At 38.6% G+C, this 7,500-nt stretch overlaps 1 long non-coding RNA gene across 1 annotated transcript in view; it reads left to right on the forward strand.

Moving 5' to 3' along the window:
• The window catches only part of LOC136847625 (uncharacterized), a 626,800-nt gene that overhangs the window by 417,920 nt on the left and 201,380 nt on the right, over positions 1-7,500 (forward strand). The gene's annotated exons all lie outside the window — the stretch shown is intronic.

The raw sequence follows: 7,500 nt of genomic DNA on the forward strand, positions 1-7,500 counted from the left end.
TAAATCCCTGGAGGCATCAGCTTGGGCTTGCCTCCCCACCAGACACTTCTCTCCTACATAACCCAGCATACTCGACGGGCGGGATGCCATGTAGGCTTGGAATTTTCATCCATTTCGAATAACAGATGTCTGTTCTGTTTGCTCCGAGCCCAGTCTCTCTCTCTCTCTCTCTCTCTCTCTCTGTGCGTATGTATGTATGTGTATATGTATGTAAAATTAAATATTCTGAGCAATGAAAAGATTTTTTAATATCTCTTTCTCGGCGGAAGGTTAAATTGTCTGAGTAAGATAGATTTCTCTCTCTCTCTCTCTCTCTCTCTCTCTCTCTCTCTCTCTCTCTCTCTCTCTCTCTCTAGGATTTCATTTGCGAAAATGTAAAGGTATCTCACCTCACCAAATATGTCAGACAAGAGATGTATGGCTACGAGATGTGTATACAAGATGCTATTTTAATGACACTAGCTGAGTCATTAACTGTTAAGTATTCCTGCGTAAATTTTGTAGCCTCGCGGAAAACTGTCGCATGAATTAAAACTTTGATATGTTATAATTGGGGACCGGAGAAAGCAATGGTTCTCTTTACTTGTTCGGGACTGATGTGTGATCACGTGATAATATTAGCAATAATTGGACCTAATTTTGTTACCATGTCAGTTACGTTTTCGTTCTGGAGAATCTACTTTTACGAGCTAATATGAAAAAATTGTGACGCCAGTTTTAGTAGCCACAAATCAATCAATCAGTCGTAAAATAAAGCAAGGACGTATATGGTGATTATGAAGGAGAATAATTTACGGGTTTGTCTTTTTCTCTGCCTTCTTTCCTGAACTCCTCTTATCTTCCCATATCTTGTGGCTGGACGAATGGCCAATTTTTATCCTCCCATCACCCTATGATTCTGAGCAAGCAACAGCAAATATATCACCTGTTAAGCTTTTTAGAAATTTCTACCTTCTTCAGCATCTCTTGTCTCTTACAAAACCGTTTATTTAAGTGGCGAGTCTATCGATTTTTTTGGTAGTAAAGACGTGGTCACCACCGGGAATAGATAGGGGCATTGGGATGCCCTTCTCTTTGGTCTCTGCATATACAAAAAATATATCATATAATTTTTTTGGATTTAGTAACTAATGTTTCACATAGGTAGAATGGATTTATTTCGATAACCTACTTTTTAATGACGGTCTTGGGGTTTAAATACACCCAGTCGCAGTCTCAAAATGAGTCCTCGAAACCTCTTGAGAAATGAAATATTTTGTTGTAATTGTCGGAATGTTGCAGGGTACAAATCCATCTATATCCTGCTCTCTTGCGGGATGAACTGGCGACACAACATGATCCTAAGTTTGTTAGTTTACCGGTCGCAGTCCAAACTAGTACTTGTGTATTTATTCTCTCTCTCTCTCTCTCTCTCTCTCTCTCTCTCTCTCTCTCTCTCTCTCGCCATACATCGGTGTATCATTAAAAACATATTGATAAGAATTAAATATACTTTTCTTCAAAAAACCTCATTTTCAAAGACTGGTCTTTTATGACAATTCGGAAAAAAATGTATTTGGGTGAGAATTGACTTGATTTATTTTTGTTTGGAAGTACAATTCAGTTGATAAGAAAAGGTCTTAATTTTGTATTAGAATAGCTATAATTTTCTTTTTAAAACTCCGTAGTTGAATAGTATTTTCATTTGTTACGATCAAGTCCAACAATGGTGAAAAATCATTGTCCATTTCTGAAGGTATAGTTTATTAGTTTCCTTTATGAAGGGAAAAATTCACGTAAATAAATTCTGGATTAATTTTATTTCCGACTCGGTAATTGTATTTGTTTTTTTTTTATTTTATTTTATTTTATTTTATTTTATTTTTTTTTGCCAACATCGTTATTTTGCTTACGAAAATGAGTCATCTGTTCCCAAGTTCACTTACATTCATCCCCCTTCATCTTCGAGCTCTGGCTTTGAGGTGCGGAGATTATTTCCATTTCTATTTCTGATCTCTAAAATTAGTTCGTATCTACGTACCCGTGGATGTGTAAGTGCGTGTGTGTATGTGTGCTTGCGTGTATGTGTGTGTGTGAGAGAGAGAGAGAGAGAGAGAGAGAGAGAGAGAGGAGAGGCAGAAAGAGAGATAGAGTGAGTGAGTACAAGTTAATCGGCTTTTGTGTATTTTGTCCATTAAATGCACTGTATCCTCGTTATCAAAAGGGATAGTTTGAAAGGCTAGTTTAATGTTTTAGTGTCTGTGAAGAGTGCATCCGTTTTGGAATGCCTTTGTTGCTTTTATGTTGCTTAATGTGGTTTTTCAGTTTGGAAAGGAATTGAGGGTGTGTTGAAAAGAGATCATTTTAGAATAAAGGAATTTGCCTTTACATCGTTTTCTCCGTTTTGTATAACTTCCAATTAGTGGTTGGTCTTCAATAGTAAATGTATAAATAGGAGTAGGGTACTAGTAGTATGTAGTAGTAGTAATAGTAGTCATTCTCTCTTTACAACACCCAGTATAACGAAGTTAGGTAATGAATTATTTTAGGGAAATTGTGAAATAGATTTTTTTTTTATTTATCCTAATCTGATCTCTACACCAATATCATACTCGGACCCTCTTGCTATCTTACATGAAGAGATTGCACACTACACGACTACGAAGATACGCATAATTTTCCCATCACGAAAAGTGAAAAACGCCGATCATATTTCTCCTTAACTACCATTCAAAATCATTTTGTTGTGAAATTCGACAGAAACCTTGGACGTTATAATCTATCTAAAATAAATTATAGCGAACCTTATATTAAACCGGTTTAGTCAATTTTAGTGAATAGGCTACACCTAACAAAGAATGCTAAAGCAAGTTCTGCTTGCGGCACCACTGGACGAGCCTTGACCTGGTAGATGAGTCTTGATAACCTAAATCTATTGCATCATTGCCCAGAAACGCTAAGGAGACCATTATCTTTCACTTTGTTTTGTGTCTCTGTCATTACGAGAGGCGTTCAAGAGAGGAAGTCATTGATATGCCACGACATTGTTAGTAATATTGTATGTAGCATTCTTCATTGCCCCCGTAGGTGGGTAGTGCCGTCAGTGCACCTCACGTGGTGCTCTGTAGGCATTACTTTAGGTTCTTTAAAGCGTGCCTTCGGCCCCTAGCTGCGACCCCTTTCGTTCCTTTTCCTATATCTCCTTTCATATTCTCTTTCTTCCATCTTACCTTCCACCCTCTCATAACAGTTGATTCATAGTGCAACTGCGAGGTTTTCTTCCTGTTACACCTTTCAAATCTTTTACTGTCAGTTTCCGTTTCAGCGCTGAATGACCTCATAGGTCCCAGTGCTTAGTCTTTGGCCTAAATTCTATATTCAGTTCATACTTCATTGCGGTCCTTAAGAGTGTTCTGGGAAGTCTAAACAGAAGAAGAAGAAGAGAACGATTTAATATTTTATAATATGTTGTCGTCATTTCCTTAATCGTTGATGTTCTTTCGATTTAATGTCTTAGTGACGTCGGACGGACTATACCAGTTTGTGATAACCCCTGTTTGTGTGTTTGTCGTTCCACAAGATATCTCAGGATGCTATGCATGAGTTTCAGAGAGATTCTGTTGAGGGACAGACGACGATAAATCAAAGAAGTGATGATCATAGAGGTAACTCAATGTCCGGGTGCGGATCCTGCATTCTTTTATTCTTTTATTTTATTTTTTTTAGATAAGCATTTTGTGTGCGTTCTCCTGTGTCTTTTCTGGTATATTTCCTATTTCAAATACCGTGTCAGCTGTGAACATTGTTTACTTAAATAACCTGTTATTGGAGGGCTACAATGAAATACCTTATTCACTGAGTTTTGGGTTGTCATTAGCATAACATGTCCTATGATTTGTGCTTGTAACGTTTGATATCCATGACCTGTACAGAAAATCTCATTGATTGATAGCCTTCTGCAAATGTTTCCGCTACATAAATCTTGAGCTGTTTTGATGTGGAGACATGCTTTTCTATGCTGACTTTTGTTTTGGTTTTCTGTGTATGGCCAAGAATTAAATGTTTGCCATTATGAACAAGATCGATTAAAATTTGACTGATGGTGAAATTTTGTTCGGTACATGATTACAAATTTTCTAGTCATTTGTGACATCATACATACTTGTTGAGAATACTATTGCCAAATTTTTGGGAGTTTTCTCTGATATGAATCGACATTATATATCGATACATATATAATATATATATATATATATATATATATATATATATATATATATATATATATATATATATGTATATGTATGTGTGTGTGTGTGTGTGTGTGTGTATTTTGCATTAAATGATATTATATGTTTTCATATTTCCATGTGTATATGCACAAGGATACACATTCACTTGGCTTCACCTTAGAGACGTACATCCTGCTCACAGCTACGATACACGTTATCTTTCAGCACAATCGCGGTATCGCAGCGAAGACCATCTTCACAAAGTTCTTCCCATCAAACAATAGCAACGTCCCACCCCGTAGCTCACCAGGCTCTCTCTCTCTCTTTCTCCTCTCTCTCTCTTTCTCTTTCTCTCTCTCTCTCTCTCTCTCTCTCTCTCTCTCTCTCTCGTCAACTCACTCTTTTATCTCTCTCTCTCTCTCTCTCTCTCTCTCTCTCTCTCTCTCTCTCCACCCATCCATTGGCTTCGAGGGCGCGTGCAATACATCATGTTCGAACAAGCAGGGACTCTGTAGGCGAACAAGGTAAGATCATGTTGCAGATTACCCTTACCTGACAGCTCTTTAAGAATGCAGTCATGGCTTATGCGCCAGCAAGTTGATAATTATTAAAATTTGCATTTCAATAGCCGCCTGCCAATCGCCCTATCTGCCGCGGACGGGCAGGCGACTGTGGTCCCTGCCGCCCATGGGATTAACGCCCGTTGTCGTCTCTCGTTGCATGGATAGTTTATGGCCTCGTAATATGGAGATATTATTGTAGTTAACACAATCGCTGAAGAAGAGAGAACAGACTCGGAGAATACACTGACTCTGAAAGGAAACAGGTATTTCAGCCCACCCCCCTTACAAAAACCCACACTGTATTTGCCCTCAATAAATATCTGCCTGCCATTGGGAAACCTGCAGGTGGAGAAAAGGCTTCAATGGTGGCGAGAAGCCTCTTGCCGAAGCGAAGGGGCGGGGCCTCGGGATGGATTTCGCTGGAGGCTTCACGCGAGGTTTTAACGCGAGGTCCCACGTGACACACCTGATTTATGATAATTAGTTAATTAAAAGCGAACAAGGCCGCCTAAGTAGAGGGTGCAGAACCGTGTTTGTTTTTCCAGCGCTTATCCCGGACTCTCGTTTTCGATCTCCTTCGCCTGATCTGGATCACTTTTTCCAGCGGGTTTGCAATTCGCGAATGACAACCACCAATAATGGAAGGAACTCCTAGGTCACGGCGACTTTCTCTCTCTCTCTCTCTCTCTCTCTCTCTCTCTCTCTCTCTCTCTCTCTCTCTCTCTCTCTCTCTCTCTCTCTGGTGTACTGTATTGATAAGGACTTGGATGAAATATAGCGGATCTGGAAAAAAGTTTAAGACTTCACCACTGCTAAATATTTCATAGTTAGTTATGACCCTCAATAGCCATTGAGAAAATTAGTAAAGTAAATATTGTAAGTCAAAATCAATTTTTCTTGGCACTGTGGAGGTTGATAACATTCATTGCGTACTCAATGCCCTCCGGTCATCGTGCACCAGTAATTTGTTATAATTTTTGGGGGTAGACCAAAACCTCGAGTGAACTGCAATGAAATTGTGCCTCGTCATCTCGAGTGTGGAATTGCTAATGAGAGTTCAAGGTCAGGGGTTCCACTCTGAGTTCTTTGGAAGGGTGGTGTTCATATTTGCTCAGCATTCTGTCGTTGTTTCTTTTTCCTGAAAATGTTCAGTCTCTATCCTAGAAATGTTCAGTCTCAAGTTCTAGGTTCAGAGGATAATCATCGCCCGGGGACCTGTCTCGATGGCTTTGTGCTTTGTCATCCTTGTTTATAAGGGGTGTCCGTCTGTAAGTTCATGGACTGTTTCCAAAATTTTTTTCTTTCAAGATGAAAATATACTTCTTCCTTTGGCCTTTACCATTCGCGTATGTGTTATGAGGACAAAAGGATTATACAAACTTTTGTTTGTGAAGTACGCTGATGAATGATTCTGACAACTTAACAACGGTCGCAAGGCAATTTAAAAGGCTGTATATTGAGGAGTAATTTTGGAGGACAACCTTTTGAAAGATTTTGTTTCAGTTTTGTTGGACCTTTGTAAATATTACTTTTCCATCATTAAGGAGTATTAACAGTTTTGCAGGTACTAAAGAGAAAGGTTTCATACCAGCAACTTCCTAGAATAGTTGGCTCACAATTCTCTTGTATTTTTAGAACGAATCAATGTTTGAAATACTTTTAAACCATTGCTTAATGTGCTTAGTATCATCGAACACTGGGGAGGGGGAAAGGCGGGAGTGGGAGATTGAAAGATATTGAGAAATAATTCTTGTTAAGAGGTTTTTTGTGAAAGTCGTGGTGTTCATAGAGAACATTTCATCGCACTTTCGGACTGACCCCTGGGTCGGTAGAGCTGAATTCATTTGAAAACGGCAGTGTATCTGCTGTATCATGTAGACTGGAGAAAGAATAGATTTGTATAAAACTTCGTATGAGTAAGATTCATGATGATGTGGCATCTGTGATTTTCGTATAAAAAAAACATGACAAGTGTTATGATATCTAATTCCAGTGTCGAATGTTGCCCAGTTTACTTCTAGTCATAAGTTTTGGTCGCTATAAGCCTCAAGCCCCGTAGGGAGTTAGTGCTATCAGTGCACCTCATTCGGTGCAATGTAGACATTACTTGAGGTTATTTGCAGCTTGCCTTCGGCCCCTAGCTGCAACCCCTATCGTTCCTTTTACTGTACCTCCTTTCATATTCTCCTTCTTTCATCTTACTTTCCACCCTCATGTGGTTGATTCATAGTAACTATGAGTTTTCCTGTGTTACACCTTTCAAAACCTTTTACTGCCAGTTTCCGTTTCAGCGCTGAATGACCTCATAGGTCCCAGTGCTTGGCCTTTGGCATAAATTCTATATTCAATTCAGTTCAATAAAAGCCTTAAGAAAAGACTGGATACCATTTTTATATAAAAGAACTTGGTTGTTTTATTTTCACGGCAGAACGAGTAACACGGAAATATTTGATGCTTGCCTTTAACAGTTAGTCATATCCTTGCTGCTTCGTTCATTCATTAAGTTCGTGATGTCAGTGCAAGGTTGTTTTATCGTGTTTTGTTTTGAAGAAGAAAGTGATATATTTCGATATTCGAAAGTCTTTAGTCAGTTGTGAAAGCACTCATTTCATAATAATTCTACAAACGTGCGACAATTTGTTCCTTTTTTTTTTTTTTTTTTTTTCTTTGTCATGAATGACATGTGTCCAGTATCTTAAGGTTTAGGTAAAGTATTAAGGAATACC

The sequence above is a fragment of the Macrobrachium rosenbergii genome, chromosome 2, assembly GCF_040412425.1.
Source record: "Macrobrachium rosenbergii isolate ZJJX-2024 chromosome 2, ASM4041242v1, whole genome shotgun sequence".
Lineage (NCBI taxonomy): Eukaryota > Metazoa > Arthropoda > Malacostraca > Decapoda > Palaemonidae > Macrobrachium > Macrobrachium rosenbergii.